The sequence below is a fragment of the Adiantum capillus-veneris genome, chromosome 5, assembly GCF_014529385.1.
Source record: "Adiantum capillus-veneris isolate H3 chromosome 5, ASM1452938v2, whole genome shotgun sequence".
NCBI lineage: Eukaryota > Viridiplantae > Streptophyta > Polypodiopsida > Polypodiales > Pteridaceae > Adiantum > Adiantum capillus-veneris.
In genome coordinates, this window is record NC_140935.1 from 39,912,015 (window position 1) to 39,922,681 (window position 10,667).

The 10,667-nt window shown below is 45.4% G+C and overlaps 1 non-coding gene across 1 annotated transcript; it reads left to right on the plus strand.

Moving 5' to 3' along the window:
- The first annotated feature begins 9,928 nt into the window (after positions 1-9,928).
- On the plus strand, positions 9,929-10,032 carry LOC147457176 (small nucleolar RNA snR60/Z15/Z230/Z193/J17). The gene has a single exon (XR_015188290.1). It is a non-coding gene; the product is annotated as a small nucleolar RNA snR60/Z15/Z230/Z193/J17 (small nucleolar RNA).
- Positions 10,033-10,667: the final 635 nt, after the last annotated feature.

Genomic DNA, 10,667 nt, shown 5'->3' on the forward strand with positions numbered 1-10,667 from the left:
ATGCCAATACCTACTCCACATGTAGTCTCTGGAGCACCTCCATTCACGGTGCCTGCTGACTTAGGTGACTTGGCAACATTTGCTCAAGCTATTGGTCGATCTATTGCTGAGAATATGCATAACACGCCTGATAGAGAGCCTAGAAGTAAAGCAGTACAAATAGCCAAGCTCACACAAAAATTTAGTGGAGACGGGGATGTGAGAAAGCATATCAAAGTGTTTAAATAAATATGCGATTCTCTAGGGAACACAACGACCTGCATAAGAATAATGCTTGCAGCTTAACCTTAAGTGAAAAGGTTGGGGATTGGTATAGAACCCTAAGGGTGAAAGAAAAAACAATTTACCCTACTCTTAGGAGACTGTTCTTGAAAGAATACATACAAGAGGGAGTGCTTTGGGGTGTAGCCTCTCAGCTCCAGAAACCCCAATGAGAGGAAGGAGAGTCGGTGAGAGACTTTATTAGTCGCTTGAAGCATTTGAATTCTCGTTGGAATCCAAATGAGCGCTTCAATAATAATCAATTTCTTGATAGATTCATTAGGGGATTACGACATGAGGATATCTACAATGGCCTAGTCATTAGAGGTATCACCACTTGGTCCCAAAGTTCCTTGGTTGTTTTCTTCCCTATGATAGTGAAGAAGACTAACTCGGCTAGATGTAGACATATCGTAGCCATGGCTTTTGCATCCAAAAGCTGCCATTGAGCTTGTGTATAATCATCATCCTCTGCGTGCTCTTTCAACGGTTCTGAGAGGCCTTTGTTTATCAAAACATCTTTCATGCGCTCTTTCCACATGGTGAAGTTGTTGCCATCGAACTTCCGAATGACATACTCCTCCTTTTCTGAAGAAGAAGCCATCGCTGAGACAAGAGGGTTTGAGAGGTGCCAAACTATGGCAAGAAGCTGTAGAAATTTGGGCAGAGTAACCTTTGTATCGGGAGTAAAATCTCAACCGAAATAGACTCAAAAGTGCCAACAATGAAAGTCACGACTCACGGGAAGGAAATCCGGCAGAGTCTCCTTTGTATGAGGATTCAAAACTCAACTCAAAATGAACATAAATGTGCCAACTGCACTAACTGGGCATTTGCTGCACAAAACCACTACTGTGTGACTGCCAACTCGACGTCAAAAGCATAAATAACCGTCCAGATACATATCCTATGGTGAGGGTACCGTAAAGGGAAACTCCAGCTACCTGTATCACCGAAGGTGTCTCAACATTAGAGCACACCCCAGCTCAAAGAAAACCTCACGCTATCGACCCTCCAAAAGGCTAATGCAGACACAAATGGACTAGCCACGGTCTCAAAAAGGGCTCTTCCGGTCCGAGTCTCAGAAACGGCCAAGAAAAAACTGCCAAAATAGCCAAAAATGGCTCCACACGTAGTACAGTGGGCAGTGTTCGCAACTTAACGTACATGAGTAAAATGATGCTCAAACAGGCGCCAAGGACTGCTGCATGCAGTGAAAGTGATCCCTTCGAGGATATCTACTCTCAAAAGAGCTCAATAGCACTATGTGTGCTCAGAACGAAATGCATATGTCAACGCATCTGCCCGTAGAGAATCTACTATCGAAATGACTGCCAAATCGCCTGTGAAAGTGCTGTGTCTGGTAACCTGGAGAATCTGTGAGTGAATGGGCTGAAAAAACCCCCTGTAACCTGTAACCTGTGTGTCGGTGTCGCTATGTGCCGATTTCTGCCTTCGGGCAGAAATATGCTAGTCGAATAGCCGCCAAAGGTGTCGTATCCGTAAACTATGTCGTATAGGGCGATCGGTGCGCTCGGTGCGCTCGGTGCCGATGCCGGGTGTCACTCCTCTATGACAGAGGTACCTCACCCGCGCATGTCGCAAGCAAGGCCGTCGATCGCGGGAACGCGCTCATCTGGGGAAACGCCCGGTGTCTGGGTCAGATGTCGGAGATCTGCCACAATGAGCAGTGTCGAGCCGGTACGCATGAGCGGTGTCGATGTCGATGTCGCTTTCCGCCGCCGCCGCCGCCGCCGGGCGGAAGTGGCTAGCCGAGTAGCCGTAGAACGCCAATGCTCAAAGCGGAGAAGGACGCCGAGATCGAACTGATGCCAAATAATGCAGGGCTTACTCACCCGCACATGTAGCCGAACACAATGTGTCTGTCTTGCTCAAGCTCTCTCTCTCTCTCTCACGCTTGTCCATGGGGCATGTGTGTGAGCCGGTCAAGGAGTCGGGGGTCGGAGCATCAAAATGGGGTTTTGTCGAGGGCTCTGTGTGGGAATGAGCCCTTGCACACAAAAAAGGTTTTAAGGCTATAAAAAAATTTCGATATTTTTTATTGCTGGTGCCAGCGCTGACGAATCAGAGGATGAGGCTGTGTGTGTGCGTGTGTGTGTGTGTGTGTGTGTGTGTTTGTTTATATGTGTTTGCTGCTCGGCAATGGCTGCTGCCTATTCGATCTTCCTTGCTGTTGCACGACCTTACTGCGTGTTGATTTTGACAGTGTGTGTGTGTGTATCCACCACCAAGCAATTGCTCTCGGGTCTGCTTGGCCACGCTTGCCTGCACACTTGCTTGGCCTTGCTTTTGACTGCTCCAAGTTCCTCCATTATCAGAGTGCTACAGCTCGCTTTTGTTTGAGCATTGTATCCTGCTAGACTGCCCTCGATGCCAAGCTTTCAAACTCCAAGCCCTCAATTCGATGCGGCCTCGACTCTATCTCCTTATGCCCCCGAAATGCTCAATGTCGAACCAGCCTGCTCACGACCATCTCATGCCTTTGCTCTTTGCCTTGCAGCTCGGTACCCGATTCCCTTTGCCTTGGTCGAGCTTGATTTACCTGCTCGGTGCCGGTTTTTGTTGTTGCTTCTCGCTTGCAAAAGGTTGCCTTGTCATGCTTGCATTCCTCTGCAGAATCTCCCCAAGTTGCCTGATTGTCAATGTCCTCTGCTGTTGCACCCAATTCCCCTTCAATGGCTCAGCTCGATTCTGCCCGATTGTGCCCTATTGCTTGCAAATTTTCTATTGCAATTCTTTCCAAAGTCGGCTCCACAAGCTCAACTACCTCAACCACCTCTGTCGAAGCTGTTCATTTGCAGTTGGCTCAACCTTCAAGGGTTGCCCAAATCTGGCTGCTCCTCATTGGTTCCCTCTGCTGCCTTCCTGTGTACTGCCAACCTCAAGCAGCTTGTCTACTCATCTGTCTACCTGCAAAGCTTCAAGCTCATCCAAAAGCTTGGTAGAGATGGTTGCACATGCGGCCATCGCCAGGGCTCGGGAGCACGGCTCCTGGGCTCTGATACCAATTGTTGTATGCGTATAGCGCGTGTACGGGGTGTGTGCAAGAGAGGGAAGGAGAAGGGGAAGGGGATGAAGCACAGTACACAGCAGGGAGTTTGGGTTAGTGGAGAGGAAAGTGTGAGAGAGAGGTCAACTCTCTCCCTATATTCATTTAGGTGAAAGTATAAACAGGGGCAGTTTTCCACGGCCACCTGGCCTACACCCTAACACAGAACTTCATGATCTTTTCTCGCATGGCGTCGTTCATTTTCTTCGGCACCCCTTGCCCTTGCGGCTCCTCTCCCACCAGTCTTGCATCCTCCTCATCGCTCCACAGTCGAGGCATTTCTGGGTCAGAAACGGATAGAAATTCGATCGACACGACAAGAGACTCTTGCACCAGCCATCCTTCTACCATGCTCCCCTCTGGACGCGCTTTTTGGCGAACAAAACCCTTAAGTGTTTTCATGAACCGCTCTAGAAAGAACATCCAACGGCTGTGGACTGTACCTGCCACTGCAACCTCATCTACTACATGGACGAGCAAGTGCATTTGGATAGTTAGGCAGCTCGTGGGTAGATACTTCTCAATCATGCAAATTGCCTCAATGCAGTTAGCCCTTGCAACTGCAATAGATTCCTCCCGTATCTCCTTGGAAGAGATCCACCGCACTAGCTTTGAAATCTTGTATATGCAGGTCCACACTTCCCCGTTAAACACCCCTTGATCGCAATTGGAAGAATGAATTGCAAGAACTTATGCCACTCGTGCGATTTCAGTCGCGACAGTTGATCGTCACGGGTGAATGCTATCTTGAGACATCACATATATCCTGTTGGCGTCTTGAACTTTGAAATCACCCTTTTAACTTGTTGCTCTTCGCTTTTGGAAGTTTTGTTTGGCCAGCTGCATTGGTGAAAGGCCAGAGCTCTGGCATCTTTCCAACTGACTACAAATCATCTCGTGAAGCTCGATTGTCTTTCATTCTCATGATTGTCTTCCAGAGGAGCTCTCCCACATTCTTGAATATATGCATTGAATCCAGCAAATGGTTAATTAGTAGATCACCCCAGTACGGCAATGTATGGAGAATGGACAAACGTTTCATTCCTGGAACAGGTTGCCCCTCATGTTGCTCCCATTGGCGACGCCACTCTTGTACATACATAGGACGACATTCGACGCGACCAAGCTAACCTTCGCGCAAGTGATGGCCATCTGGAAGATAACGGTGGTGGCCTTGATAAATTGTCTTTCGAAGAGAGGCAGAATAGCGCACATCCAAAGACTGCCCGCAAATTGGACATGCATTGTATCCCGAAGTTGTTAGCCTTGCATATATTAAAGCATGAATCAAGCCAAGCCGAAGTGCTTGCGAATAGCGAGAATTTTGTAAATCAAGAACCATTACCAGAAGCTTCTCCGTATCCTGGCCAATCATGCATAGTCCACATAAGAAGTCCATGGATCCTTGCATGCTGTTGTCCTACTGGTTCAACCGCATCTGCTATGCCGATCCCATGCCATAACTCCTGGAGCTCGTCAACTAGTGGAGCTAGATAAACATCCATGTTTTTTGCCTTGAACTTACCAGGTACAATCAAGCTTAATATCAAATGACCCTTCTTGATGGCAAGCCAGGGCGGGAGGTTGTAATTGATAAGGCACACATGCCAAGTGCTCTATGACGAGCTTCTCAAGCCAAATGGATTGACTCCATCCATTGCCATGCCCAAACGAAAATTGCGTGGTTCACTCTTAAAATGTGGCCAGGTATCTTCCATGTGCCTCCAAGCCTTTGAATCAGCAGGCACCCTAAATGTTGCGTCAGTGGATCTATTTGTAGAATGCCACCGCATCAAATTTGCAATGGAACCACAACGAAACATGCTTTTTATCCTAGGAAAAATAGGGAAATGCCGCAACACTTTAGCTGGCACTGTCTCGCCAACTGCATCTTGTTTGTAGCAAATTGCTCCGCACTTAGGACACGACAGACAATCTGTGAATTCATTGCGAAAAGATTGTCTGTGAATTCATTGCGACAGACAATCTGTGAGTTCTCCTCGCTTTTCTAGAAGAAGGCATCCAGCATCTCCTCCATGGCGTCGTCTTCTGTGTGTAAGCCCTTTTCTGCTTCCATCCTTAGCTCTATATTGGTCGGACCTTCACGCATAATCCTTTTTCTCTCTCTCAGATGTAGGTGCTATGTCGCGAAAATCAATGCCCGTTCCATAGGAGTCGTATCGTAGATTCTGTACGGTTTCTCTAGCAAACTCTCTGTACTTGTGCACATGCTCATTACATATCCTACGCTTGCGCAGGATTTGATACTTGCAGAGCGTGCATGAGCATGCATTCTTTTCCTCCATGTTAGTTGATAATGTTGCCATCTACAATGATTATGAATGTTGTTTTAATATATATACTCCTCACAATGTAAACTACCTCGCATTCTCTAGTCTTGCCCAATCTCCGTACACCTCAGTCCAGAGGTGTATGGAGATCAGGACCACCGGGTCAAAATCTCGTCTTTATTGGTCAAATCCTATATGGGTAGACACATACGTGCACTCCCAGGTGTACATGGCAATGCATGTAGCGGGCAAAACCCCTTTGCCTCTTTTAGTTCCATAGTTTCTTCTAGAGGGAGAGAGAGAGAGAGAGAGAGAGACAGATAGAGAATGTTCTGTCCACTTTCACACAATTGGTCAGCCAACCTAACTCTTTCTCTCTCTCTTTCTCTATCTACTATCTATCTCTTTCTCTCTACCTCTATAGCTATCTCTATCTACTATCTATCTCTTTCTCTCTACCTCTATAGCTATCTCTAGTTAATTCGCTCTCTCTCTCTCTCTCTCTCTCTATATATATATATATATCACTCACTCTCTCTCTCTCTCTCTCTCTCTCTCTCTCTCTCTCTCTGTGTGTGTGCGTACCCTATCTCTCGTTCTTTCTCTCTCGATCTCGCTCTCGCTATCTCTCTTTCTCTCTCTCTCTCTCTCTCTCTCTCTCGATCTCGCTCTCGCTATCTCTCTTTCTCTCTATTTTCCTATTTTCCTATCTCTCTCTCTATCTCGCTCTCCACTTCCCTATCTCTCTCTCTCTCTCTCTCTCTCTCTCTCTCTATATATATATATATATATATATATGTATATATATATATATCACTCTCTTTCTCTCTCTCTCTCTCTCTCTCTCTCTCTCTCTCTCTCTCTCTACTTCCCTATCTCTCTACTGATCGAACGAGCGACTGAGCTAGGGAGATCCAGACGCCCACAACTGTGGAGGACTACACAACATCGACAGAGGCTGCATCAGAGGATCCAGGTCACTTTGGCTCGACATGCACAACGCCCGGTCAGACTACTGACCATGGAGGAGATTGATGAGATCCGCCAGCGAACAGATGCTGGATCTCCTATGATCTACCTATCCCAGCTAGCTATTTTAGCTGCTTAGTCCACACCCAACAGTTTAGGATTCCATAATATTTTATTTTGTCATTTTGTCATCTTGTTACTCTGACTTTGTATCAGATCCACCACATTGTAACTTTCTGGTCTCATAGGTCACTTTCGCCTTTTGATCGAAGATGTTAATATAACATTTCATTTCATTTCTCTTTTTAATTTCTCTTTCTTTAATTTTAATTTCCTACGCATACATTAATTCTCTCTCTCTCTCTCTAGTTTTAATTTCCTACGCATACATTAATTCTCTCTCTCTCTCTAGTTTTAATTTCCTACGCATACATTAATTCTCTCTCTCTCTAGTTTTAATTTCCTACGCATACATTTTTCTCTCTCTCTTTAATTTCCTACACGCACACACACTTCTCTCTCTCTCTCTCTCTAGCTTTTTAATTTCTTATTTACACACACACACACACACATTTCTCTCTCTTTCTCTCTTTGATTTTCTACACACACACACACACACACATTTCTCTCTCTTTTTTTAGTTTCTTACACACACACACACACACATGTTTCTCTCTCTCTCTCTCTCTCTCTCTCTCTCTCTCTCTCTTTGATTACCTACACACACACACACGTTTCTCTCTCTCTCTCTCTCTCTCCCCTACACACACACCGCTCTCTCTCTCTCTCTCTTTCCTACACACACACACCCCTCTCTCTCTCTCTCTCTCTCTCTCTCTCTCTCTCTCTACTACACACACACACACACACACAAACACACACACCGCTCTCTCTCTCTCTCTCTCTCTCTCTCTCTCTCTCTCTCTCTCTTTCCTACACACACACACACACACACACGATGTAGAGAGAGAGAGAGAGAGAGGGGTTTTGGGGGGGGGAGGGGAGAGTTTCATAATACCTGCGCAGCAGGCTTCGGCCAAGATCTGAGCGCGCGCGTTGCAGGTGAAAATGGCCCCTGCGCGTTGGTTTCCCTTTTTTTTCCCCCAAATTTTTTGCGTCGAAATGTGCATCGATATGCTCGTGGTAATGTCCGTCGATATACGTGTGGAAAAGCATACCTTGCCACGCGTATTTCCACGTGTCTTTCGACATACATTCCGACGCATATATCAACGGAACGAAACTACGTCGATATCCGCGTGGAAAGGTACGGCTATCGATATATACTGCGTCGATATCTTGATGTTATGTTGTAGTGTTAAACTTTTTTCTCTTTTAAGTAACACCTCAAAGCATAAGCTCAATGAAGTTATGCAGACAAAACTTCATATCTCCAATGCCACAAATGTCAAGTTGATATGAGTCACGTAGCTTGATCGAACCATGCCTGAGATCTGTCGCGTTGCAAATCTGTTCAAAAGAATATTTTGCATTTCTTTAATAAAACCGACCTAAAAAATTTGAACCCTTTAGTCAACGTTAAAGTTCAATTTGTGTCGCATATTCTTGTAAGGGATCTCATGAGATTCCCTACCACTCTTTACGTTGAACATTTATGGCACATTTGGATCAAAAGGTGTAATATAGTTTTTACCACTTCTTAGCCAATTAACAATGAATGGGGCTCTCTTGTTATTCTGTAGGCCTCTGAGGCTAAAAGCCAAATTCAAAGTCAAACATTGATTCGCAAACACTGGTTCGACTACAACAAAGATATGTGGTTGTTGAAGAAACGCGGGGTGTGGATAAAATGGTGGACCATCCTGAAGCATCTTCTTAAACCAATGAGTGAGCTGGTCGATGCAATCGAAGGTCTTACTGGTCGAGATGAATACTTACCAATAACACGCTAATAAAGTGGCCAATGTTTATGCTCGACTATTTGAGAGTGCCCGGACAAACCTCCATCTGAAAGAGCTTCATATCAAGAATATATAATTTTTTGCTCTTTCTAATATAATTCCTCTCTCTCTCTCTCTCTCTCTCACACACACACACACATCTATGTGTGTGTGTGTGTGTGTGTGTGTGTGTGTGTGTGTGTATATATATATATATATATATATATATATATACATGGATGCATGCAAAAAGGGTATGGGGCGAAACAGGTCTTGAGGGAGAGCCCTCTAAGGTAGGGAAGAAGGCTTAGGTCAAGGGTGTGCATGTGTGTTGGCAGCAAAGTATTGGCGAAGAAAAGAACTTGCAATTTTCAGACCCTTGGGAGGGCAACCTCTCCCCCTCGAACGAGAAGGATGTCCATGCCATTTTCGGTTCCAATTGCAAAGAAGGGTCTCAACACTTAACCCCACTCGAAAGCAACTAATCACTAATCTCGAACACATCGTCAATGTTGCCACTACAATTTTCTTGTTTCTTTGGTGGGCTTCTTGTGTGAACGGGATGCAACTCAAAAAGGCAGGAACGAGTCTATGGGGTGCACCCTAACACGCCTAGGCAATGGTCACACGAGGCTCAACTATTAGTTATTTGTGCAGATGACTGAGTGTCATCATGGTCCCATGAGGCATAGTACTGGGCTCCACACATCTAGGCCAAGCAATTTTGCAAGTATGCCGATTTTGGCATAGCTGCAAAACTTGACTCAAAGGTTCATTTACAATTTTCACGTTGTGGCGTTGACAACAAGACACATTTGTGTGGCGTCGTGGCTCTATTGGTTGGGCAGTCTGTAGTAGTTCACAAAAATCTGTCTCTTTCTCTTTCACGTGTGACTGTGGGGTCGGCAAAACTCAGAGCTGCCGGTCATCGCGAAGTAGTTCTCCTCGTGTGACCACCAATTGTTCAAATTTACGCTCGCTTTGATTGTTTCTAGGCACGGTTATCTGCAACGGATAACTATGCCTTGTGTGACCAGACCCTTATTACACATGTACAACTGGTATAAAGAGTGAAGGGCATTCTCTTCAACGGTGTTGAGGTTAGGGCAGCAGCCACGGGACTCAGGCTCAGGGGCTACGGCCTATACTGGGCATCGTCTGTGTACTACGTAATGAAATGCTGTGTGTGTGTGTGTGTGTGTGAGAGAGAGAGAGAGAGAGAGAGAGAGAGAGAGAGAGATGCCGATGATGAGGTAAACAGTGACAAGCATATGGCAGAACTTGTCTCCGCAATCCTGCGGGGAGAGGGACATGTTAGAAGCCTTATCCTTCTGAGGCAATGCCATTCTTCTCCATTTCGTTTTCCTCTCTCTCCTGTACGAGTTGTTTCCGTGGCTTGCCTATAATCTGCGTGTGTGTGTGTGTGGATGGGAGAATGACGGGGAGATGATGAGAAAGGTGCATAGTTCAGATGAGGTCCATATCATGGTCTCTGATTACAATATCACAAAATGTCTTTCGCTCCTATCTGATCCCGCGTCGTGCCTTCCTCTCTCACCTGTTGAGCAGGAAATCTCAGGTGCTCTGTAGCTTGAAGCTTCACAACATCATCAGCTTTAGGAATTTCGCACTATTGGTGACGTACTGCATCAAAATGGACATGGGTTAAAGAGAGCTAGAACATGGCTGCGCACACCATATGTTCCTGCGTGACCGTTTCGTTTCAGACTCAAAAAGCAGATGTTTATAACCAAAGAAAGATCCTTGATATTCATTTGTTGCTTTACACCTTACATTGCTTGAAAGGTTGCTATATTCTTCAAGACATTTTTTTTATATTCAGTTGTTGTTGAGCATTGATTAACCATATTCATTGCAAGCCATTTTTGCGGTGCAATATGAAATTTTGAGGCATGCTAGGGACACCCTAGGGACAATCGCAGCCAAATAATCAAACACAGACCACACAAAGGTTCTCACTTATGACGCATTGTAGATAGAGTTACATAGACTTCATGAAAATTGATACAAAAATGGTGGATAAAATCAATCGGGACTATCTTGCTTTGACATAAGTACAATTTCACCCCGGTATCAAATACATAACTTGCTAGTCAAATGATGCCAAGTAGGATTGTGCTATCCACTTATTGGTGCTGCCATGTGATTAGGTTA